Source organism: Vicugna pacos, chromosome 27 (genome assembly GCF_048564905.1).
Source record: "Vicugna pacos chromosome 27, VicPac4, whole genome shotgun sequence".
Lineage (NCBI taxonomy): Eukaryota > Metazoa > Chordata > Mammalia > Artiodactyla > Camelidae > Vicugna > Vicugna pacos.
In genome coordinates, this window is record NC_133013.1 from 3,798,256 (window position 1) to 3,825,632 (window position 27,377).

The 27,377-nt window shown below is 39.9% G+C and overlaps 1 long non-coding RNA gene, 2 other non-coding genes and 2 pseudogenes across 3 annotated transcripts; all 5 read right to left on the reverse strand.

The window, feature by feature from the left end:
* Nucleotides 1-6,623: 6,623 nt before the first annotated feature.
* Nucleotides 6,624-13,313, reverse strand: LOC116279053 (uncharacterized). Its single transcript, XR_004188388.2, has 5 exons — nt 13,191-13,313; nt 12,736-12,866; nt 9,000-9,140; nt 8,152-8,262; nt 6,624-7,460 (listed from the first exon to the last, which is right to left on the reverse strand). It is a non-coding gene; the product is annotated as an uncharacterized lncRNA (long non-coding RNA).
* A 4,888-nt stretch (nt 13,314-18,201) lies between these two features.
* LOC116279061 (small nucleolar RNA SNORD116) lies at nt 18,202-18,283 on the reverse strand (annotated as a pseudogene).
* Nucleotides 18,284-21,093: 2,810 nt separating this feature from the next.
* Nucleotides 21,094-21,178, reverse strand: LOC116279059 (small nucleolar RNA SNORD116; annotated as a pseudogene).
* A 2,596-nt stretch (nt 21,179-23,774) lies between these two features.
* On the reverse strand, nt 23,775-23,867 carry LOC140689923 (small nucleolar RNA SNORD116). Its single transcript, XR_012065070.1, has one exon. It is a non-coding gene; the product is annotated as a small nucleolar RNA SNORD116 (small nucleolar RNA).
* Nucleotides 23,868-26,569: 2,702 nt separating this feature from the next.
* LOC140689918 (small nucleolar RNA SNORD116) lies at nt 26,570-26,662 on the reverse strand. Its single transcript, XR_012065065.1, has one exon. It is a non-coding gene; the product is annotated as a small nucleolar RNA SNORD116 (small nucleolar RNA).
* Between the last annotated feature and the right edge of the window lie 715 nt (nt 26,663-27,377).

Below are 27,377 nucleotides of genomic sequence, written 5' to 3' on the forward strand. Positions count from 1 at the left end.
CATATTTAATTTTGTGTTATATAACTTTTATTCAATAAAAAAGACAGCAAAAAGAAAAAGGAAAAGAGAGAGTGAGAATAACAGCAGGTAGGAATGAACAATTAGAAAATTTGGGCTATTTTGCAGGTTAGACCACATGGGCATTAAAAAGAAAAGAATGAATATATAAGCTACTTGATGGGAGAAACTTTTGCAATACATATATTGGTCAAGAAATGTTATACTGTTAACATAAAGAACTCTTACAAATGATGAGTGAATAAACAATCCAGTTTTTAAATGTCTGCAGTGTAAAACGGTTACAAACAATTCTCATTCAGCAGAGTGGTGGAATAAACTGTGGTACAGACACAGAATTAAGTAACAACCAGAACGCAGAGGAAGATGTCTTTGAATCTTCATACTGCTGAAATGATTTCTATGATACTGAAGCAGAAAAGGCAACTGTTGAAGAGCATCTACCATATGCTACCATTCATGTAAGAAGGATGGGGATATGATAAAATATGCATGTATTTACCCACCTGTGACCAAGAAAAAGAGAAAAGATAAACCAGAATCTAATGAGACTAGTTACCTGTACGGATTGAGTGAGACTAGGCAGGGGAAAGATGGGAGGAATGGGACAAGCATAGTGAGAGAAGAATAACAGTTCTCAAAGGTCTAATTTTTAGAGCCATAGTAACGTTTCATGTTGCAGAAATAAATAGTTAGAATCAACCATGAGAGGGAGGAACTCAGATTGGAAACTAAACAGTATGAGAAGTACTGGACTCTATTCTTAACCTATGTAGGGGGTCTGGGGGTAAAACAAAAAACAAAAAACAAAAAAAAACCACAAAAACTTAACCTATCTAAGTTTGGAAAATAGTGTGTTGACTGGATACTGGAAGGGAAAAGAAAAAGAGACAATGTTTAAATATTGTAGTTTAGTTAGTCATTTTCTTTTTAAAAGGGGTATGTTTTAGCGATTCTGAAACTACTTTATGTATATATTGGATTAAGGAAATAAGAAAATATTGTGGATAATGAAAACAGTAGGTTTCTTGCTGTTAGGGAAAGGAGTTATAAATAAGGAAAGAATGAACCGAGTCCTGTGATATTGAATTGTAATCAGAAATATCAGTGTGGAGATACAACACACACACAGATGGAGAGAGATAAAAGTTATTTAGATGTGTGCATGTGTGTATGAGTAAACTGAAACATATTTCTCACCTCTGTGCATTAGTAGGACCTAGGAGAAATGATTTCTCAGTAGCAGTAAGCACACATAGCACTCAGATTTTGGTTTCTAAATACTATTTTCCCAACACAAAGAGCCAAAGATCCTTAAAAAAATGGTTGATTCCAGGTTTGAGGAAGGCAAAAATAAGCCTACAACATCTGTGGAAGCAGAAAATAAAGAAGTGCTTAAAAAATTCTATGGGCATGGTGAAAGAACACAGGAGCCAACTTTAAAAAAGAGCTTCTAATGGTCAAATCTTGGAAATTTTTAGAAGTAAAAATAAATAATTATTACAGTATATGAAAACCCATAGACCAGAGTAAATATCATAATCTGTACTGATGTAAAACAACTGAATACATACAAAATGGGGGAAAACAGTTCTGTCCTGTAGTTAAATTCTAACGAATAAGTGTAGAAAGTACCATGGAAGTAGAAAACCAACATTAGGTAAACATCATAGTATTAATTCCTGTAGACAAGAACCGTCAATGGATTCTAAAATTAGTGAGTAAAAATGTATGATGAGAGAGAAAAATCTTTGCATAGTCTCAAAGCATTTCCTCATAAAATATCTGTTAATTGAAATGAAAAAAAAGTAGTAACTTTGCAGTGGAGAAACCTGGCATACACAACTTTAACCAAGTGATCGTATGTACCACCATCAGAAATAAGACATATTGACTTCACGTCCTACTGACATGATCCACTGAAAAGCACTCGTTGCCAAAAGCACACGACCCCAATCTAATCATGAGAAAATACTACACACATCCATACTGAGGACCTTTGTACAAAATTACAGTCTCATCTTCCTCAAATGTGTCTAGGTTATGACATACAAAGAAAGACTGAGAAACTCCCCCAGACTTAGGAGTTGGCACAGAGGCAAAGACACATGACAAATAAATGCAATATAGAATCTTGAATTGGATCTTGAACTAGAAAAAAGGGACGTTAGTGGGACGATTGGCAAAATTCAAATATGCTCTCCAGACTACTTAATAGTATTTACATATTTCAATAATTGTTATATCTACTAATGTTATAATAATGGTTATATAAGATGTTAACATGAGGAGAGCAAGGTAAGGTAAAGAATATACAAGAACTCTCTGTACTGCTGTTGCAAATTTCCTGTAAGTCTAAAATTACTTCAACATAAATAAAATTTTGGGAAAATTAAACAAACTTTACCAAAGATTTGTAACAGGCAGCTAACTTTTCAAAAACTTATTATTTTTTAATGAAAACTACCTTTATTACTTATAGACATGGGGGGGAGGTAATTAGGCTTATTTGTCTATTTTAATGGAGGCACTGGGGGTTGAACCCAGGATCTTGTATATGTTAGGTGTGTGCTCTACCACTGAGCTATACCCTCCCCCCCGGCAGCTAACCTTATGAAAATTATTTTGTCTTCTTAAATGACCAAACTATAAACTGAAGTCACAATAAGATTTTAACCCCTCATACCCACTCAAGTGAATAAAATTTAAAAAAATGACAATTTCAAATGTTGGTCATGATGGATAGTAATTAAAATATTATATGCCACTGTGGAGAGTGTGAAAAGTTTCTATTTCTTTGAAAGACTTCTTGACAGTTTCTTACAAAGTTAATCAAAATATCTTATAATTAAGCAAATAATCATTTTGAGGTAATTGCATAAGAGATTTACTAACATATTAAAAATAGTTAAAAACTGGAAAAAACTCACATGTCCATCAACAGAAGAATGGATAAACAAATTATAATATGTACTTTCAATGGAATGTTACTCTACAATTAAAAAGAAAAAAATATTTTTAACTTACTGGTATGGGAATAATGTGGATAAATCACAATATCATGATGATGAGTGGAAAAAGTCAGACACACTGTGTGGTTCCAATTAATCAATTGCAAGAAAAGGCAAAATTAATCTATGATGATAGAAATCAGATCATGGTTTCCTATCAGAGTTGGGCTTCTCTGGAAGGAGACAGTAGGGGAGGTTCTCAAGTAATAAAAAATGAAATTATACTTCCTGAATAAGGCAATAGTTACATGGGTATATACTTTTAAGAAAACTCATTGAATTACACAATTAAGGTCTATGCATTTAACTATGTAAATTTTACCTGTGTAAAAGTATAAATATTAAAAATAATAAGGAAGCTCCTCATTACTAAGATGATATTCTAGAAATATTAAAATATTTATATGTTACATGTATATAAAATAAAAGGAAGTACAGAACATTATAAAAGTATGTGTGTGTGTATCTATGTACATACTCACATACATTTTGGGATGTGTATATATGATGTGTGTTATACTCACATACATTTTGGGATGTGCCTATGCGATGTGTGTAGTGTATGTGTGCATATGTGTATGTCTGAAAGGAAAAACAAGAAACTGTAACACTAGTCTCCAGGAAAGGGAAATTGGGTGGTAATGGAAGACTGGATTGAAAAGATAAATGAATTACTTTTCACTGAAAATCCCTCTGCAAATTTTGAATTCTGTTAACATATATTATGATTTAAAAAAATTTAAAAAATGCTTCTGAGGGAAAAGCAGTGTTATGATTTCTCTACTTATTTAAAAATACTTTAAAAATACCATGAAGTGAACATGGCAAAATGTTCGTAATAGTGGAACCTGGGTTCCTGGTATTTGCAAGTTTTCTCCTCATACTCTGTAAGTTTAAAATGTGTCAATAATGAAACTTTATAAAATTCAGAACAGAGAAAATCTTTCATTACCAAGAACAAGGGAATATCAGTGGATTACACATGTTTAAGAATTTATTAGAAAAAAACACAATGGAATACAGAAACATATATAAATAAATTATAACATTAAAAAAAACACACTGATAAATTATACCAAAGAGCTGATTAGGGGAGAGGGAAACAGAGAGCTAGCGATGCTAAAAATTCATGAGTCAAACTTATTTCATTAAAAAAGATGTAGCAGAAATAACCAAAACTGGAATGAAAATGAATACTGAGACCAGAGAATTCAGTAGAGTGATGAAGGAATACTTTGTATTAATTCATCCTATTATATCTGAAAATCTGCTTGGATTGTGATTTTCTAGTAGAAAACAAGTTAAATAAAAGCTATAAAGCAATGAAAAATAAGAAAGAACCATAGGAAAAAGTGAGAATATTTTCCAGATAGTTAACTTCAGTTCTACTCCAAACCACCAAAAACAGTTCAGAAGAGGTAAATGATGTGCTCAGTTAACTGTTGATATTAACACTAAAGCTTTTCAACCCATTCTAGAACACAAAGCAAAAAGAAAACCCTTAAAATTATTTTAACACAACCATAAAATATAATATCCAAACATGACAAAAATAGAACAAAAAAGTAAATTACCGATCCCTTTCATTTAATAGTAACTTGAAGAAATTCCAAATCAAATTAAGATACTCATAATCCAGTAGTAAACTTTTAAAGTATAATTATTTGAACCAAAAATAGTTTGTTGAATGAACAATAAAAGGAAATTTCAATACTAAAAAATGAATTACTTCACAATGATAAAAGTTTACTTAAAGAATAATATACTTGTTTATACAAAAAGCATTTGACTACCCCCACCACTTGGCTTTGATTAAAATTCCTTAGACACAAATAAACAAACAAAATAAAAGGTGAGGGACTTTTCCTAACATGATATACAAAAATATCTCAAATTTAAAATTAGCATCTTACTTTGATGGCTGAGACCACCTACAACAAAATAACTTACCTGCAGGAACCAAGACCTGAACCACCCTCAGCAGGGTTCCTATAAACAAGATAGACCTGTAAACCAATAAATAATTTCAGTTTGCTCATCTAAGCAAATAACTCTTCCATCATTGATAACATCTTACTCGTATAGGGAAATAGCTCATTCATCAGACAAAAATTTGTCTAAACTCACATCAAGGTCCTCATCTTACTCTTTCACCAACTTTAAACTACTGCATGACAAATTTTTCCCTCTTGTAACCTGTTCCCTGTCTTGAAAATCCTGCCTTAAACCACATCAGCCTATCCCCCCCAAACTCCAATTATCTGCTTTTGAAATGCTGCTAAGCTTCGTCAAAATGGTGCTTTCCCTTGCTGCAGTAGGTTTAATACATTCAGTTTTGCTTGATCATGGGTGTTTCTGAGAGTCTTTTGGGGCAGTAGACCAGCAGCAACATGCTGGTCAAACACAAGAAGTATCCTTTAAAACCTTATTAAATCAAGGGTGGGTGGTATTTCCACAATTGTTTAAATGTTCTGAAAGTACCAGTCAGTGAATTTTATCAATATAGCTACCAGATCATTTGGAAGGGAAAAATCCCAATTATTAGTATTTGCAAAGGATTTAGTATACAATTTGAAAAAAAAAATCTGAAAAGCCATGAGAAAGAGTAAGGAGACCATTTACCCCCCAAAAACAAAATAAAACTTTCAGATACAGAAAAATTATCAAGTAAGAAAATAAACTGAAAGAAGATAGCCCCACCCAAAGTAAAAATATTAACACTAATTAAAATTATTGAATAAAAAGGAAGACGTACCTTGTTCTTGGATAGGAAGACATATTATTAAAAAACAATTCTCGCCTAAATTAATTTATTAAAATTGATGAAATTGCAGTGTAAACTGTAATTTCTTCCAACAAGAAGACACATGAGACAGGAGGCAGAAGAGACACACAGATCCACAGAACAAAAATGGAGCCAGTCACAAATGAGGGTACAGCATATATGCAAGATGGCATTACAGATAAATGGGCAATTATTGGCAAATAATCGCAAGTAATGGTAAATAACTGGACAACTTTAAGATTTCAAATTAAAAAAAATTTCCCATGACTTAAGAATTTGAATTTAAAAAGGACAAAAGAATTAGAAGTTAACATAGGTGAAGAGTTTTATGGGATCAGTAAAAATATCTTTCCAAAATGACATGAAACTCAGAAGCCATAGAAGCGAACATGGTTATACTCAGACATATAACAATCATACACATTCTTATAACAAAAATGAAGTTTAAAAGTGTGTAAAAAATATCTGTAATGCTTGACATTCCAAAGCTTATTCCCCCAATATAAATGAGCTCTTTGAAATCAGGAAGAGACCAAAACATCCCCCTACCCCCAAAATTGGACATAAAGAGAAAATTAAAAAATACAGATGGCTAATAAACATATGAAAAAAATGATCAAACTCAAAAAACAAAAGAAATACAATTTAAGACAATAGTTTGGGCTATCACACTGGCAAAGATTTTAAATATTCATAAAATTCATTATCTGGGAGGTTGTGGGAAAGCTGGCAATCTTATTCATTGCCATTTGAGGATAAAGTTGTTACCACATTTTTAAGGAAATCTTGTGATCATTTTCAAAGTTTGAAATGTGCATATACTTAATCCCAGTATTTCAACTGCTAAGTAATTTATTATGATATAATAGACAAATGCAAATAATTGATATATAGGGAAGTTCATTGCGCAGAAATTTGGTGCTAACATAAATATATATGAATGAGAAATGCTTAAACATTTAATTATTTTTCATATACAGAACAGTCATGCAGTCATTCAACAATGACACAGATATGTATTATTGAAACAGAAAAAGGGCATTGAAAAAACTGTTAAATGAAAGGAAATCTCAATGTGTACAATATAGCTCCACTTTCAGAACTCCCCCAAAATTGCTTGTGTGTGCATGTGTGTGTGTGTGCGCATCTATCTAATTAAAGAATGCACACAACTCCCTTAATAGAGGAAAACTCTGAGAGGATTGGGAGAGAGTAGGGCAGGGCACTTAATTTATATATTAGATGTCTAGATATGCTTTGAATTTTTGAAAAAAATTTAATAGATCTTATTTTTTAAGTTTACCACATGGCAAATGAATATTATAAATTTATTTATGGGAGCACTGAGAAATTCCATCATTTTGAGTTTCTTGTGCAATAATAGTTCCTCTACTGAGGCTCCTGGGATTGAGTCAAGTGGAAGCAAGGGAAACAGTCACCATGCCCAAATTAAAGTCTCATCGATGATATCCCAACATGAGCATTTCTCAGTTAAGCATTTCTTATCTGCAGGAGGTGTCCACTGCAACACAGGCGAGAGAAGAGTTCCCATGCGTAAAGAAGACTGTAGCATTGTTTGGGAGAAGCTGGTGGCAGAAGTAATGGCAACCACAGTAACAAATCCACCTTGTCTTTATGGTCATCACCTGCAAGGACACAGTGGGGAAAATTGACAAAGGTGAGGAACACATTTTTTCTAAGGGGCTGTGAAATCTTTGTACACTCTTCCTCTACATGTGCTGGGACAAATCTACCCAGAATACCCAGAGCCACATTTTCAGCAGCTGAGTGCCTGTTGTGGCCAGAAAAATGACTTTAAAACTCCCTAAAAACAAGGATGCCAAACACTTGTGATACTTTTTCTCCTTTACTTGGCTAAAAATTCATGGAGATCTCCAACTATCTCAGATTTTTTATCTGTCTTTTCTCCTCTGTGTTTGGCTCCTTAAAATTCTAGCTCACTCATTTATTTAATCAATTATTTCAGGCAAAACTACTTATCTACCCACCAGTCTAATAATTACTGAGAATCTACTATATCTCCCACACATAATAATTCTCTGGTAACACAATGGATCCAGCCAAGGAGTTTAGTTTATTGGATAAGAAAAGTTAAGGAAATCCTTTGTATTAACAGTAAACATAGTAACTGAGATATAGAAAAGCTATGAAGGTATGCAAGAAACACTGTATCTCTTCACTCATTATGCAGTTTGGCCCTGGGAGTCAATTAGAATGTAACCATAAGTCATCAATCTTCAGAAAATTAACGTCTATTTTTTCTACCTAGACATACTTGCGCTTAGAGAGCAAGGACTGTTCTGACAAAAATCTTACCTTCAGAGGGCAGCCCTTGGACAACAGGTAGGCAAAGGGCTCTGTCTGAAGAATCTTGTTTCAGGGATTTTCTGGTATCATTCATTCCCAAAAGAGTTCCCAAGAAGTCATCTTATAAGGGGGAGGAGAAAAAAAAAAAAGAAACACCACTTCCAATGAGAAAGGAAATTCAGCTAGAAGCTAGGAAGTTACTCTTTGGTACTCTTCCATATTGATTTCATTTGGAAGCTGGTTCCCACTCTGCTACACAGCTCTGGAATTATAGCCAGCCGCTACGTAACTCTGCACATTTCAACATCAGCACCTCGCATCACAGCCCTTTTTTCCTGTGCATTTCCAAACTGACTGGATGGCCTGGATCCCACTGAAAATTACATTTTTTTTATTGTTTACTTTTTTGCTTAGTTGGCCAGGATATTTACAAAATCATTCTAATCTACGTATATATCTATTTTCAATAAAAGTTTATTGAGCGCCTACTGTATGCCTGATGACCCCGTAAGGTGCTTGTGTCACAAAAATGAACTCAAAAACATCAAGGTCATAAGAAATTAAAACTGCATTTGATGAATGAATCGTACAAATAAAGAGCAGAGCAATAACTTAGTAAGTGGTCTTATAGAGGTAGATTTAGTTTTAGGATAGAGTAGTTGAGGAAAGACTCTCATTTAGGAAGATCTGTTATGGCCCAAACTCTAACTTCCCATTATTATTCTCATTCTCATCTGGCTCTTGGGTGTGTTTTTAATGCAATTTAGTTACAACCAAATGTCATTAAGCTTAAGAAGAGCAAAATCTATCAACGTCTATCTCTAATAAACATGCAGTTCCCTGCCCACGTAGCATACCTGCAGGTGTGTACAAAAGGTCACAGGTGGGAAGACAGAACACTGATGGAGAAGTATGCAGCCACTTTATTCTCTAGAGCTGACATTCAAGAGCTTCAGCAAATGCATAGACAGTTTTCCTTTCCTTCTAGGCTCTATCACCTGACAGGCAAAAAAAAAAAAAGAGGAAAAAATAATATTTTAGGAAATGATATATGCAGATATAAATATAAATGCACCTACACGTATATATAAGTTATACTCAAGCACACATGCATGTAACCTAATTTAACAATAAAAAAATCATGTGTGGTTATTCTGTGCTACACACAGACTGAGAAGGTCGGACATTGCAAAGTTCTTTGTGTGTTATGTGCACAACCTTCATACATACATGGTTCTCCAATAGACTCAGAGAGTGGCTACCCAATAGTTACTTTAGCAAGATAAAATATTCCCATTCCATTAAGACTAAATGCTATAAGACAATTTTTTTTACTATTATGTAGAGATCAATGAAAATATGGTTTCTGTATTACAACCTGGTGAAGTCCAACAGAAGCTCCCAACAATTCCATTGGCAACAGAAAATTGTTTCTAGCTTACCAATTTTCAAAAGATCATCCTTAGGGAAAAAAAAATGCATGCCAATGATATCTAAATACCTAGAAAGATTGGATTGAACTAAATTACTTTTTTCCAAACAATAATCTAAAGTTTTCCCTAAAGAATACTCTAGTGAAAAGGTACAGTCCTGTGCAATAATCAGAAGTGTATTAACTATTCTTCATCTAAAAGACATCCATAAATACAGTATTTTTATCTATGATTTTGACAAAGGCATCTAACATAAATCATCATTTTTAAACAACCTTAATGTAACCATAATAGTCTAGATGTGACAAAACGAAGAACACACTTGATTACTGTATTCAGATTATTCTCACAAATGCAGAGAAAAATGGCTTACATGTGATTTACTGATCTCAACTTTGCTGATTACCCAATGAACAAATGTAAAACTGTGTATCTGTCTTGAAGTCCCTAATACTCTCTCTGAAGTCATCTGCAGAACACCATATCACAAATTTAATCAAATGTATTTACAGATTTTCTTCTATTATCTTATCAATCAATAAACATATTGAAATACTAGATTCATGTAAAGGTGTAAAATTTTAACTAGTACATTAAAGGATGTCCTTCCTGGACATCCTTTTTAGACATTTCCTCCTAGTCTTCATTCCTCCCTGCACCCTGCCCACAGGTATGCTGTATATCTGCTTATGTACTATGGCTGTTTGGCAGACCATGAACCACTGAAGTATTTAAGATTTCTTTTGATCCCCAAGAACCAATTTTTCGCCCCAGGAGGATGATATCGACTATGCACTGTGCATGTTATTTTTTTTTTCATTTTTCAGTTTTATTAGGTAGAATTGTTACAATTTGACTGCAACATATACAATATATTGCATGTAAATACGTATACACAATATACTGCACAAATTTTTAAAATTTACATATATGTACTGTTCATTGTTTCACTCTAAGAACATTTAGAGCTTTAGCTTTTTAAACTTACATAGTTATCAAAGGAATAAAGCCAACCACAAAATAAGGTTTATTTCAAAAAGATACATACACCCTGCTGTTAACAGCAATATTATTTATAATTGCCAAGATATGGAAGTATCATAAATGTATGTTAATTTGAGAAAAATAACTAAATTGGGTAAGGAGTGCAGAGTGTCCTAGTCTGTCATGAACTGTGTTTGGGGGGCAGTTTCCCATTCTCTTCAAATGCTCTGTCAACAGGACACACTGCTGAGGTGTTAGGGATATTCTCTCAATCACACATCTCATTTTGGCCTAATATCATCTTCATTCCTAAAAGGAAGGAACTATTCAAGCACTCTTAATGCCCAATGCCTTCATGCTTTGAGCTAAGAACTGAAATGTCAAAAATCCTGGAATCTACAGGAATGGAAACCACGGAGGACTCATCATATTATTAATGTATGTGTTTGATGTGATTACAAGTCCTCCCAAAATAGATTAAACCACTGACAAGTGAAAACAAACAAACCACTGCTTAGCAACAGATAAATTTGAATGAGTGATGGTATATTGTCAAGAGGTCTTCTGGAAACTTCACAGAGGTAAGTGTTGGTAACAATAAGAATCTAAATATCAATGGCATGTTACTGAGTTTAAAGGGCAACTAGAACCTTGCTTTCCTCCATAACCACCTTCCCTCAAGAAAACAGTGAGATAAACGAGAGCTTGCCTGATGGAATATACAGAATCCGTAGCGATGCCCCCTCTTTCACTCCTAATTTTAGTGATTACATCTTCTCACTTTGTTTCTTGGTCAGTCTAACTAAAGTCTCATCAATTTCATTAATCGGTAGAAATCTAACTTTTGGTTTCATGGGTTTTCCCTGCAGTTATTTGGGATGTTATTTTGATGTCATTGACCTTTGCTCAGACCTTTATTATTTAGTTCCTTTTCCTTGATTTGGGTTTAATTTTCTAATTTAGTCTCTTTCTTGTTTCTTAGGGTTGAAGCTTAGATTACTTATTTGATATAGTTCCTCTTTTCTGATATAATAATTTAAAATGATAAGTTTCATTCTAGCCATGACTTTAGTTGTATCTCCACTTAGTTCTACATGTTCTTATAATTTTCTTGGATCCATGGATTCTTGTAAAATATGTTAATTTCCAAAAATTTAGAAATTTCCCAGATTGATTTGTTTTGATTTCTAATTTAATTCTCCTGTGGTCATAGAACATACTCTACATGAGCTCAGTCTCTTCTAAGGTTCATTGATTTCATGTTTATAACTTAGCATACGATCTATGCTGGAGAACATTCCATATGTATTTGAAAATAAATTGTGTCCTGCTGTTGTTGGGTGAAGCATTCTACATATGTCAGATCAAGCTGGGTGATAAGAGTGCTCAAGTATGCTGTAACCACTGATTCTCTACAGTGATCTATCAATTGTTAAGGCGAGGGTACTGAAGAGTCCAGATATCATCACTGAGTTGGCTAGTTACGCCTTCAAGCACGTCAGTTTTTGCTTTATGTAATTTGAGACCCTGTTGTTAGGTAACAATGTTTATAACTGTTATGTATTCCAGTTTAATTAGACCTTCTATCACATAACATCCTTCTTCACTTCTAGTAACATTTTACCAAAGACTATTCTTTCTTATGTCGGAATAGCCACTTCAGCTCTCTTCTGGGTATTATCTGCATGGCATAATTTTCCCATCCTTTTGCTTTCAAACAGTTTGTGTTTTTGTTCTAAAGTGTCTCTCTCATAAACAATGTATACCTTTAATTTTTTAAAATGGAATCCCCTAGTTCCTGTCTTTTAAATTTACTATTATGTGGTTGGATTTATGTCTGCTATTTTCCTGTATGTTTTCTAGATGTCTTATACCTTTTTGGTTTATCTGTTCATTCTTAGCTGCCTTTTTTGGTATTAGATTTTCCCCTATTGTACTATTTTCAATGGCTCTGGCATGTTTAGAAAAGCAACTATGAGCCTGAAATAGGACGTATACTAAACACCAAGAATTCCATCACCACTGGACACAGCAATCATGCCATTATGTCATGGAGACCAGCAAACACAATCAGTGACCCAGTTTCATGTTTGACTAACTTAGTCAGACTCTCATTGTCATTGGAGCATTGCAATTCCCTAAGATAATATCAGTGTTCTTAGGACAAAATGCTTACCTTTTTGAGAATTAACACAGGCCTCTTAGGATGGGAGAAATAATTATTCCCAACACTTTCCTGTATGTCTTATCTCAAGGGGAAGCAATAAATCTTATCCATATGAAACCCAGTTTTTGGTCCAAGCCAACCTGTGGGAAAGAATAAATGTGTGTCAAGATGACAAGCAGAATGAGTCCATTTGTCAACTAAATATAAGACAGAAGCGTTCACTATGTATATGCATATAATACAAATTAATTTATCACTCAAATGAGATCTTTCTGATATTATTCAAAAGGAAGATAGTGCAAAAATTCGAGGAAAGGAGTATCTCATATGACTCACCAGATTATTAATGCCTCACACTCTTTGGGTTTTAACAGACACTTCACAAAAGCAATACAATTCTAAATTACTTAATAAAATAATAATAAACTATCTAGGAATATACATTTATTAAAATTGGAAATTACCTCTGGAGTGCATTGTTCTGATTTTTCCCAGAGAAAGAAGCTGGTCCAAGTGACAAAAAATGGCACTTTAGGGTGGCAGTGAGAATTTCAGGCAGCAAAATATCCCTTCTCTCCAACATCACTTTCAATCTACAAGGTACAAAGGAAATTAGGGAGTATACAAACAAAACTTTCCTAATGGAATATTTAGTAACAAGTTGCTATAAGGAATACAATAAAGATATTCACTGGGTGATCAATATGACAAGAACAATAATTGCTTGCTCCTTGGAACATGTTAGTTTAGAAAAATTTTTTCATCCTCCATAACTTTATTCATTTCAACTAGGATCTTTCTTTAACACATTAGAAGTCCATTGAGGGTATATACAAGTGGTTACGGAAATCCATGTTTAAAAAAAAAGCCAAGAACTAGAAATTTAATCATTTTACATCTGAAAATGTTTAATACGTTATGTGGTTGAAGCCAGTACTCAGGTGTTGCTCACTCAGTTGATGAGAAAAACAAACAAACAAAAAATCCAGTAATTCAAATCCCAGTGACTGGTTGGCAAGTAAATTAAAATATATTGCAAGGATTCCACATATGATACTTACTTTTGAATTATCATATATTTGTTTCACTTACTGGAGAAAAGTAAAGATTCACAATCAGTTTGTATTTTGACCGTCTGTAAATAGTCCTCAAGAGGCCGATCATCATTCAGAAGCTTCCAGCAGCTCAGACAGCTATGTGAATGGCTCAAGTGCAGGGACAACCATTTGTAGAATTTTCATGACTCGTGTGCGAATTCCCCAGGGTCTGTTTACTACGAGTATATTTATGCTACCAGCTGATGACTCAAAGAGTAGCAACTTCATCCCCAAATTAGATACGTGTAGACACTGTGCAATTCAGTTCCTCTAATGCACGCGAGCTGCTTAGCTTTCCAACACCACAGTGCTTTCTGGGACCATGCCGATAAAAAACACTGATCTGTAAACATTTTGTTGGGTGTAGGTATCTCTGCTGGACCTCAGTTTCACAGAAGATTGTGGATCTCATTTTGTTCAGATTTTCAAATGTGACCCACTATTAGAGTCATCATTGATAACAAGAGTTTCTAAAATAGGGCAACTGTTCAGCTCAGAAAGTGAAAGAAACTCCAAAGTTCATCACTAACCCACCCTCTGCAGTCACAGAGAAGACCCCTCATCAATGGTCCAGGCTCCACAGCTATCGTAGACGTGCCTTGCAGTATGTGGAGTGTTACAAGATCCTTAGAAGGAATGTCAGTATTCTAGGGACATACTACCCTGAGGATTCCCACTGGCCTCTGAGGATGGGCCTTTCCTTCATTCGTATCTCAAGGGAAGGAATAAACATTTTCATCTGAAACCCGAGCTCTATCCTTTTTGACCTGTGGGAATAGAACAAAAATGTGGAAAGATTAGAAGCAAACCTGTTCATTGGTCTGTCAGGCACAAGACAGTAGGGTTCAACATGTTCCTTCCTGCTAAATAAGCTAATGAATTGCACTACTGGGATATTTCTAATGTTATTCTAACAATATTAATTGTGTCAGTCTCTGGCCTCCATAAGAGCAAATATTGTTCAACATTTTCTGCCAGACAAATGAAATATGCAGTCAGACTGTCTGAATGTGCTTAAAATTCCAGGAAAATGTTGGCCTGGTGAACAAGTCGATCCCAACAACATGCATGTATTTCTGTAAATTCAATCTCAGAATTATTTTATCCCCAAAGATGATCCAGTGGCTTGGGGAGGAGGAAACTGCAAGAAGCTATGATAGGAAAATAAAGAACAGTCACCTAAAATCACCTGCAGCACTTAACCTGCCTGAGCTCGGGAACCTGGCAGTTTGCAGAGGATGCACAGGGTTATCCAGTGCCTGATGCTACACAGTATGGTCACAGCAATGCAGGCAGGACTCGCACAGGCACAACAATTACAGACATGTGACTAGAGGGGTTGGGACTGGGCAGAGAGGATAAGTCAGATGCTGAGGCCTCTCACCATGAAATATTTCCTGTCCTAATGTCAGGGAGATGCTCAACGGGCCACATAGCTAAGGGTTCAGTGACATCTGGGCAAGCACATCCTTCAGTAGAAAAAACTTCTCTCTGGCACAGTGGTGAGGAACAGCCCTGACATCACCTCCACACTTAATTCCCATATGAGGCATCCGCAGGAAGACTGAGAAAATACAAAAATTCTGGAAAAGAACAAAAAAGGAGCCTCAAAGAATCACCAGATTATTAAGGCCTCACACTGTTGAATGGACAGACTCTAGTTAAGTTCTTGATTACTTAAAAATAATTACAACAACCCAGGGAAAATTTATAAAAAATGAGAGTGCATCATTGTATTTCTTCTCAGATAAGGGAGCTGGTAGAAATAACAAAGCCATCTCTGCCTTGGTGAGGTGGCTGAGAATCCCATGCAATTCCAGTGCTTTTTCCAACCTACAAGCCACAGAGGAAATTAGAGTTATTGAGAAGGAAAACCTTGCGAATTGAATATTAATTGAGAAGAAGTTATAAGGAATTAATTATATACATTTGCTGACCAACTGTGTGGCATGACAAAAATACACATGTTCCATGGAACAGGAGACTATAGAAAGTTGTTTGTCCTAAGACCTGGCCAAAGTTTCTCTAAAGGACCCTCAGTATCACTCATTAAAACTGGGATCTCCCTTAAGATACATATGAAACAGACTAAAGGAATATGAATATTAACCAATAAAATGCCAAGAATTGAAAAAGCAACAATTTCACAATTAAAAAGATTGAGTGCCCATCTACTTGAATCTATCATCCAAATGTCTAGAAAGTTTATTGTTGGGTGAAAAGAAAAAAGAGTTCTTGAATTCTTATGACTGAGCTAATAGTCAAGTCAAACTATGCTCTAAGATATTCCTGTAGATAGAAACTACTTTTAAATTTCCATATATTTGCTTTATCCAAAAAATTGATAAGTAAAGACATAGTATCTTTTGCAGTGACTATGTAATCGATAGACTACCACTCACTAACCAGACTGCAGCATCTAAGAAAGTTGTGCGAACGGCTCAAAGTAGACAAAAACATATCTCCTGGGTCTCACTACTCATGTGCTGGTTCCCAGAGTCTGATGACTGTGAGTGAGTGGATGGTGCCATGCCATCATCCCTAAACCAGACATTTATGTACCTCTGTACAACTCATTTCCCTTAATATATGCAGTCAGGTGAGCTTTCAAACACTCTAGTCCTGGCTGGTACTGCTACTAGACCAGCTGAACGCCCCCCACAATTTTGCCTCCTATGGTCCAAGAGAGGGACCTTAGCTGACATGTGACCATGCCACTCAGTTTGTTCATATTCCAATGAGATCCAGATTCGAAGTCATAAATGATCCAGGCACATTAGGAAAAGGGGCTTTGATACTAAGGTATGTGGTAGGCACTGAGCACTCAGGGTTCTGATACCTTTAGACAAGCTGACCTACAGTATTCAATGATGGAGACCAGTCATCACAGTCAGTGACACTCTCATGACTGACCAGCACAGCCAGAGTTGCACTGTCATATGCATGTTACAGTGTCCTAAGAGGAATGCCAGTATTTTCAGGACAAAAGGCTTACTGATGTTAGAACTCCCACTGGTTCTTGAGGATGAGATTATGAAACTTTTTTTTAATACTTTCCTTCATGTCACCTCTCAAGAGGAAGAAATAAGCTCTTTCATATGAAACTCAGCTACTGGTCAATACCTGTGGAAATAGAGTAAAAATATAGAAAAATGAGATTATATATGTCTATTTGTCAAAAATTCACAAAACAAGAGGTTTTATTATGTACCTTCATATCATTATACTCATATTACTGAAATAGAATGTTTCACAAAAAGGAGACAAAAATATTGGACAACTTGCTGGATAATTAATAACTCACATTATTTGGATTAACAGATACTTTACAAAACCAATTATCTACTTGATTACAAATCATAAAAAGGAAATTTGTTTAAAATTGGTTATTACCTTTGGAGTGCATTGTTTTGTTTTATCCCAGGAAAGGGAACAGGTGAGAACAACAAAACCAACACCTGTTTATGGTGGTGAGTATTCCATGTAATTCCCAAATCATTTCCAGTCTACAAAGCACAGAGGAAACAAAGGAAGTTGTGAAACAAAACCTTCTCAGTTGAATGTTAACTGACAAAAGTAATAAGGAATTAACTACAGAATTCACTTGAACATCTATATAAGTAGAAAAATTGTTTGTTGCCTAGAAAAGGGTAGTTATAGAAAATCAATTTTTCTAAGACCTTGTTCACAAATTTGACTAAAAATTCCCTCTATTATTTACTGAAGTTAAAACTTCCCTTTAAACATATAAACCCATTGAAAGAATATGAATATTAGCCAATGATATCCACATAAAATTCCAAGAATTGGAAATTTGATCATTTCATGTTAAATGTGTTTAATGAAGTATCTAATTTAATCCATAATCAAATATCTAGAAAATTTCTCCCTGAGTGACAAGAAAAATCTTACTCTAATCTTTTGACGGGTTAGCAAGCAAATTAAAACAGGTCATAAGCTAATGTGATCAATACAATCAACTCTTCAATTTTCCATATTTCTTTTACTTAAGAGGTAAATGACAAGCAAAAACTAATCATTTCTTTCTAACTGACTGTCTAACAGACCTAAACACGCTGAGCACCACAACAGGCTGTAACATCTAACGGAGCTGTGTGAATGGCTCAAGTGTAAGCACAACCATTCCCCACAGGGTCCATTACTCTTGTGCTTGTTCTCCATGGTTGTGAGGGTGCTGCCTGCCAGTCACTCAAAGATTTGTCATTCTACAGTGGTGACCTAGTCCCTGTATAATTCATTTCCTTTAGTGTATGCCAACATTGTAGTTTTCCAAAATTGTCGTCCATTTTGGGAGGCACCACTAGCTGAGCAAATGGAATATTCCTCCACACTTCTGCCTAGCATGGTCTCTTGTGCTGGACCTCAGTTCACATAAGTGATTCTGTCACTCATTTTGTTCATATTCCAAGGAGATCCATTTTTGAAGTCATCATCGATTCAGGCACATTTGTACAAGAGAGCTTGATCCTGAGATATGTGGCAGACACAGAGCTCCCAGGACCCCCTTTCCCTGGGACACACTGGTCCACACTATTCAACCATGGAGGCCAGCATCACTGATGACTCCATGGCTGGCTAGCACAGCCAGAGTCTCATTGTCACTGAGGGGTTACAATTCCCTGAGTGGAATGTCAGTATCTTCAGGACAAATTGCTTACCAGTATAAAAATTCCCAGTGGCCCATAAAGACGAGAGGCAGAATTATTCTTGAAATTCTTCTTCATGTCTGATCTCAAGAGGAGGGAAAAAACTCATTCATGTGAAACCCAGCTCTTGGTCCATCTTGAACTGTAGAGTAAATATATGTAGTAATAGAGTAAATGTATGTAGTAATAGAGTAAATATAAGTAAAGATGAGAAATAATAATGGCCATGTATCAACCAAGCAAAAGATTAATTCACTGTGCACCTGCATTTACCTATATTAATTCATTTCTTTACTTAGGTGTTTTAAACTATTCATCTCAGCAAAGAAAGAGCAAAAATTCTGGAAATAAAGGAGACACAAAGCATGAATAACTCACCATGTTATTAATGCCTCACAGTATTTGAATTTACAGTCTTCAAAAACCATATGAATTCCTGATTTCTTAGAAATGAATGAATTATCCTGCAAAAAACTTATTGAAAATTGTGTTGTTGTCTCTGAAACACTATTCTTGTTATTCCCAGTTGAGAAAGCTGCTACCAATGACAAAACCAGCCCTTCTTTGGTGTGGTGGTGAGAATTCTGAGCGACAAAATGCACCTTCCATTCAACGTCACTTCCAACTACAAAGCACAAGAGAAATTAGTGAAGTTGAGAAACAAAATCTTCTTAATGGAATGTCAAATATTAAAAGCTTACATAACATTGACCCTAGATAGTCACTCGACTAGCTACATTAACAAAGAGTTACATTCACTCTTTGGAACATAGTGATACACAGATTAATTTTTATAAGACATTAGTCTCAAAGTTCCCCAGTGCACATGCCTCAGAACCATGCATTATAACCAATATCTCTCTTACACACATTTAAAACACATTGAGGGTGGAAGACATGAAATCTATATAAAAACACAAGAAGTTCATTACCTATGGTCACAATGACTTGCCCTATTCAGTCATGGAGATCCAATGTCACAGCCACTTCCCTAGGCTCCAGCATATCAAAGACTTACTATTATTGGGATATTACATTGCCCCTAAGAGGAAGGTAGTTTTCTCAGGACAAAATGCTTACCAGTTTGAGAATGGACCTTAAGGATGGGAAGGCAGGATTATTCTCAATATGCTCCTTCATTTCACCTCTCTTTCATATGAAACCCAGCACTTGACCCATGCTGCATGCAGGAATAAAGTGAAATGTGGAGAGGGGAGAAGTAAATGTGTCCACTGGTCTGCCAGGCGTGTGGTAGAGTTCAAAAATGTGTCCCCATGCTAAAATAAACTAATGTATTTGTCTCCTATGATGTTTCTGATGACATTTCAAATATATTAATTGTGTTAATCTCTAACCTCCAACAGAATAAATACTGTCCAGTATTTTCAGCCACCAGACATTCAGATAGCTATAGACAATTGTAAAATTTATTTCCTGTAATTTATGTGATCAGGTTAGCTTTCAAACATGGTCCCTGTTGGTGCTACTTCTCAATTGAACTCCTTCCACGTTTTCTGGCTAGAACAGCGCCCTGTGCTGTACCTTTTCTCACAGAACTGGCCGTGTCAATCATTTTCTTCAGACTCCTCTGAGACCCACTTTTGAAGTCATCATCAGTACAGGTACATTTGTAAAAGGGTATTAAATAAGAGATATGGAGCTCTCAGGATTCCAACACCCTCAGGCACGACGACCCACTGTTTTCAGTCATGGAGACCAATGACCACAGGCAATAAACTAGTCTCATAGTCAGTTAGCTTGGCTGGAGTCAGCATCACTGGAATGTTACAGTGCTCTAAGAGGAACGTCAGTACTTTCAGGACAAATGCTTACCAGTGCTGGAATTCCAACTGGAATCACTGAACTGTGAGGTTTGGATAGCAGATTGAGTTATGATATACCCCATCATTTCACTTCTCAGGGTGAGAAAAGTGAATTCTTTCATATGAAAACAACTGCTGACTCTAAGTTAAATTATAGAAGCAGAGCAAAAGTTAGCAAAGATTTATAACAGACATTCATTGATCAGCTGGCCGAGTAATACCTACACTGTAGGCATTCTCACTTACATAGCTTGGAAGATTTCTAGACTGGAGAAACTCTTTCTGGACCACAAAAGGCTAAAACCTGGGTGACACAGGTTGGGTCATCCCATGTAACTGAGGTGCTTGAACCAAGAGAAACTATTGATTTTGGTATGTTGGAGTCTCACTTACCACAGTGAGAATCTTTGACATCCCACTCTAAAGAAAAAACTTTCAGCACCTCATGTAGGATTAGCAAGAGCCACATGGAGGCCCAGAAAAATCAAACAAACCAAGGGACCTAGGAATTCCAGGATGGCAGAAAGAGAAAAATGAGTACAATGGGTTACAAGAAATCAAACAATATCATACTAGCCCTGACTTCACCATAATCTTCCCTTCCAGTCTAGGCCATCAGCCTCCTGAGATGCTGGAAGGCAGCACTGAGACCTCGGCATGTTCCATGCTTCAGCCTTTGGCAACAGCCCTGGGTCACTAGGGGCAACAATGAAGCTGTGAAGGCTAGCACTGCAACCCAATCAATCAGCCCCATCGTGGCACCAAACCAACACCGCCCCAGCACCTCTGAGGACAACAGTAGTGTGTTCTCATTCATCATGTTCAGATTATCAAGGAATGCATATGAGGGGGTCATCATTGATCCGAGCACTTGCTGGCATGCTGGAGAACTCAACAAGGCAGGCTGTTCAGTGCCACAGAGGAGCCAATGAGCTCGGAGACCTCCAGCTGCCTGGGGAATACAGAGCCAGCAAGCCACTGAGCAACAGCAATAATAAATCCTTTTGGGCCACAACTCAAGCAGTCAAAGAAAATCCAAAAGCAAATGCCAGTACTTGGGGAGGGTAAGAGGAATGCATACTGTTATCCTGAGTGATCCACAGGAAGGGTACTCACCCTGAGAACACCCATTTTCTTCCACAGCCTCCGGCCACCACCAGTCACCAGAAAATGGGAAGGTCTCCTTGTCTTGAGTATTGATGAACCTGGCCAAACACCTCCATCTGACAAGTGGACAGAAATCACATGCATGATTCAGAATTGAATCCAGCATCTCAGAGAGCATGCTCCATGTAAAACAAAGTTTATTTGGGGATAAGCACTCTATCTGCGACATTCATTCCTCAATCCCTTGGGTACCAATGAATGTGTGCCTGACCCAACGAGGGTAGACAGCATGGCATATGTGTGTGTGTTTGTGTGTGTGTGAGTGTGCCTCTGTGAATGGGTATGTGAATGTATTGCCAAACTGGATCTCTGTGTGTCACTGTGTTTCTTCCAGGAGAGCTCAGTGCCTGAAAATTCATGATTTGAACTCAGTGCCATAGACACCCAACCTGCCACAAAATGGCAGAAGACCCTTACGTTACAAAGTGCCCATGTCATCTTTAAACAACAGAAGCAGCTGAAAATGGCTAAGATATCTAACAGTCACTACTACTGTCAAAGCAACAAACTCAAACAATGCAAATTTTCCATGCATGGAAGTGATATACATGAGGACAATGTGTAGGAACAGGCGAACACAAGTGGGGTGGAACTGGAGGCAAAACCCATGCCTATGTCAACAAAGAAACCATTAAATTGAAACCTCACAGCACCCTGAAACTGGCGTCAGGACACAAGAATTCCGTATTAAACTCAAGTTGCTATATATTGAGAATACAGAAACCACTTTCTGTGAGCTATGCCTCAAAACATGTACAAGGCATGCTCAAAGACAGGGGAGGAATGCTGTGAAGACAACATAATCGTGGGTGAAAAGCCAAAGAAAACAGGGCACAAGAGTGACAACCAACTGTCTATAACCATCTGGGGCAAAGTCAGGGCACTGAATTTTGAAGAAAAGAACAAACTCTCGATTAGTACAAACAATATACACATAAAACGAGGGGTAGCCAACAGAGAAAAATCCTGAGACATTACTTGAAGAGGAGGACTACGAATATAGGGAACAGGAATAAAGCATGTGAAATTGGAAAAGGCGTACCCTGAAACTCAAAATAGGACAATATCTGAGCACAGAAAAACAACCAAGATAAAGAGATTCAATGATCAATATATGAAGCTGATAGTAAGAACTGAAAGAAGAATACTATTTGGAAAACAAAAATCGACGTGGGCGACCTGAGGAGGTGACTGTCCACAGCAGCCCATCCAGGATCTCAGCAAACATATGCCATGCCCACGCACTAGCAGGGCTAAATGTCAACACATGCCATGGGGAAGGGGACCCTCTGGGCCAGAAACGTGGCTCCCGCCTAAAGGAACCCTTTCACATTGCACATTCATGGACCAAGAGGCCAAGGGGCTAAAGGCCATGTTTCTGTCAGTCATCTGGACCCCGGCTGCCGGCGGATCTCTCTCAGGCTCCTGCAAGACACCTCTTGGGAGTCTCTTGGACGAGTCAGCAAGCCAAGGCTTCAGGGCTCTGCTAGCACTGCCCATCCCTACGGAACAGAAAAGCCTTCCTCCCTAGGCTTTTACGGACAGACCCTCTTCAAACAGACACATTCCTCAGACTTCCAGCACAGCAGGAGGAACAACAGGACGACAGCGTGGTACAGGAAAACACACAAAACCACGCCAGCGTTAACCTCAGCGGACCCTTCCCTTCCGGTCCAGGCCATCAGCTACCGCAGTTGCTTGGAGGCAGCGCTGAGTCCTCAGCACGCCCCATGCTTGCGCCCTGGCACCAACACGGGGGCAGTGGGTGCAGGAGGGAGCTGCAAGGCTAGCACCGCCACCCAGTCCCTCAGCCTGCTCCCGGCACTTCACCCACCGGGAAACGCCACATAGCCACTGGGCACTCAGGAGTCCTCTCCAAGACCAAGGAAGTCCAGAACACGCGTGGCACACGCCTCCACTGCTGCTGCTGTGGGATAAAACTCCCACACCCCTTCTCCTTGGCTCTGAGACACACTCGACCTCGGGCCACACCCCAAATAGCGTGAAGCTGCCTCAAACCAACTTTTGCATGCCACCTGCTCACAGAGCCTTGGCCAATTTGGCACTCCCCCTTCGACCAGCAGCAGAGCAGCTGGCCACCGTCACATCCCACAACGGCCACTCAAACAACGACCTCCGATTCCAGCTGCCTCGACGAATGCTTGCACACGACCGACCCTCAGACGGGAGGCTCTCTAATGCTGGCACCGTGGGGGGTGTTTGCAGCAGTGTGAGCGAGGGCAAGCTGCACCTCACTCCTAACTATGCCCTAGCCCCCGGGGTGGCAACGTGCTGGACCTCAGTTTCGATGAGAACGACGGTAGTGAGTTCTCACTCATTTTGTTCAGATTTCCAAGGAATGCATATGAGGGAGTCATCATCGATCCGAGCACGTGCTGGCAGGCTGGACAACTCAACATGGCAGGCTGGGAGGCTCCACAGAGGAGCCAATGAGCTCGGAGACCTCCAGCAAGCTGAGCAAACCAGAGCCAGCAAGCCGCTGAGAAACAGCCACCGTCGAGCTTTTCTGCCCAACTTTCGGGCAGTCAGAGAAAACCCGAAAGCAAACGCCAGGACTTGGGGTGGGGGAGGGGAAGGCGTACCGTCATCCTGAGCGATCCCCGGGAAGGGTCAGCACCCTGGGTCCAAGCCACTACTTGGGGGACTTCCGGCCACCACCAGTCGCCAGGAAACGAGAAGGACGTCTTGTCTTGGCGGACGGCAAGCCTGGCCCGGCAACCCCACCTGGCAAGGGGACAGAAATCACATGCACGCTTCAGAGGTGGACCCAGGTTCTCAGAGAGCAAGCTTCATGCCAACCCACCTTTATCTGTCGGTAAGCCCGCAATCAATTACAACCTTCCTCTTTCCCTGGGACACCAATCAATGCGTGTCTCAACCCACTAGGGGAGGGGACTTGGCATATGGGATTTTGATGGGGGTGTGTGTGTGAGTGTGTGCATGCCTCTGGCTGTGTGTGTGTGTGCCTGTGTGTGTGTGTCCGTCTGTATGTGCGCTTCTGTGTGCCGGCCTATGTGTGTGAGTGTGCGGCTGTATCTTGGTCTGCTTTCCTTTGTTTCCTGTTTGCCCGCCGAAGGATCCCAGGGCCTGAAAATGAACGCTTTGCTCTCAATTCCACAGAAGCCTGCCCATCCAGAAAAGGACCCGAGACCTCTGCTTCCAAAGTGGCCACGTCATCTTGGCCCTCTTGGGGCCGCTGCAATAGGCCAAGGACTCCTTCTCTCCGACAGCCATTCCTTCTGCTCAGAGCCAACCGCCCCCACCTACAGCAATTTCCGGGCCCTGGATGGGATGTTGACGAAGTCATTCTGTCGCCCGAGGCCTCCACAGGATAGGCGTACCTGGAGGCTCTACCCAGTGCCTGTGGATGTCAACCCCAAAACCATTTACATGAATGGTCACACCCCCGTGAACCAGGCTCCAGGGCGCAAGCAGTCTGTATACGACTCACACCTCGGAGCTGCTCCAATCCAGAAGCCTGTGCCCGTGATTTCTGCCCAAACGCCTCCACAGGGCCGGTGAACACGCCCAGAGGAGAAGTGGTGGGGAGCCAGCATGAGCCAGGGACGAACCCCACAGCAACCAGGACACTAGCACGTCCACCAACTGCCGAGATCCACCTGGGGGGCAGTTTTGCGCCCCTGACCTTTGAGGGAAAGTTCAAACACCCGGCATCCTGGTCCAAACATTTGTGCGAACGGACCAAGGGCCAGCTACCCTGCAGGCATCTTCACTTCATCCGCATACAGGCCAAACACCAAGCTTCAGCGGAGATTGTCAGGAAGGATGTCCACGTGGGTGAAGCTACCCCCATGACACTCAACCTCAGATGCCTTCTCCGCACTGTAAGTCCACCAAGGGCCTCACACAGATCCAATGGCCCGTTCATGAGGACCACAGAAAGTCCAATCACAGAAGACCTCTCCCGGGAAAGGAATCTTTGAATTGGGCGACATGAGGAGGTGATTGTCCACAGCAGCCCATCCAGGATCTCAGCAAACTTATGCCATGCCCACGCACAAGCAGGGTTAATGTCAACACATGCCATGGGGAAGGGGACCCTCTGGGCCAGAAACGTGGCTCCCGCCTAAAGGAACCCTTTCACATTGCACATTCATGGACCAAGAGGCCAAGGTGCTAAAGGCCATGATTCTGTCAGTCATCTGGACCCCGGCTGCCAGCGGATCTCTCTCAGGCTCCTGCAAGACACCTCTTGGGAGTCTCTTGGATGAGTCAGCAAGCTAAGCCTTCAGGGCTCTGCTAGCACTGCCCATCCCTACGGAACAGAAAAGCCTTCCTCCCTAGGCTTTTACGGACAGACCCTCTTCAAACAGACACATTCCTCAGACTTCCAGCACAGCAGGAGGAACAACAGGACGACAGCATGGCACAGGAAAACACACAAAACCACACCAGCGTTAACCTCAGCGGACCCTTCCCTTCCGGTCCAGGCCATCAGCTACCGCAGTTGCTTGGAGGCAGCGCTGAGTCCTCAGCACGCCCCATGCTTGCGCCCTGGCACCAACACGGGGGCAGTGGGTGCAGGAGGGAGCTGCAAGGCTAGCACCGCCACCCAGTCCCTCAGCCTGCTCCCGGCACTTCACCCACCGGGAAACGCCACATAGCCACTGGGCACTCAGGAGTCCTCTCCAAGACCAAGGAAGTCCAGAACACGCGTGGCACACGCCTCCACTGCTGCTGCTGTGGGATAAAACTCCCACACCCCTTCTCCTTGGCTCTGAGACACACTCGACCTCGGGCCACACCCCAAATAGCGTGAAGCTGCCTCAAACCAACTTTTGCATGCCACCTGCTCACAGGGCCTTGGCCAATTTGGCACTCCCCCTTCGACCAGCAGCAGAGCAGCTGGCCACCGTCACATCCCACAACGGCCACTCAAACAACGACCTCCGATTCCAGCTGCCTCGACGAATGCTTGCACACGACCGACCCTCAGACGGGAGGCTCTCTAATGCTGGCACCGTGGGGGGTGTTTGCAGCAGTGTGAGCGAGGGCAAGCTGCACCTCACTCCTAACTATGCCCTAGCCCCCGGGGTGGCAACGTGCTGGACCTCAGTTTCGATGAGAACGACGGTAGTGAGTTCTCACTCATTTTGTTCAGACTTCCAAGGAATGCATATGAGGGAATCATCATCGATCCGAGCACGTGCTGGCAGGCTGGACAACTCAACATGGCAGGCTGGGAGGCTCCACAGAGGAGCCAATGAGCTCGGAGACCTCCAGCAAGCTGAGCAAACCAGAGCCAGCAAGCCGCTGAGAAACAGCCACCGTCGAGCTTTTCTGCCCAACTTTCGGGCAGTCAGAGAAAACCCGAAAGCAAACGCCAGGACTTGGGGTGGGGGAGGGGAAGGCGTACCATCATCCTGAGCGATCCCCGGGAAGGGTCAGCACCCTGGGTCCAAGCCACTACTTGGGGGACTTCCGGCCACCACCAGTCACCAGGAATCGAGAAGGACGTCTTGTCTTGGCGGACGGCAAGCCTGGCCCGGCAACCCCACCTGGCAAGGGGACAGAAATCACATGCACGCTTCAGAGGTGGACCCAGGTTCTCAGAGAGCAAGCTTCATGCCAACCCACCTTTATCTGTGGGTAAGCCCGCAATCAATTACAACCTTCCTCTTTCCCTGGGACACCAAGCAATGCGTGTCTCAACCCACTAGGGGAGGGGACTTGGCATATGGGATTTTGATGGGGGTGTGTGTGTGAGTGTGTGCATGCCTCTGGCTGTGTGTGTGCGTGCCTGTGTGTGTGTGTCCGTCTGTATGTGCGCTTCTGTGTGCCGGCCTATGTGTGTGAGTGTGCGGCTGTATCTTGGTCTGCTTTCCTTTGTTTCCTGTTTGCCCGCCGAAGGATCC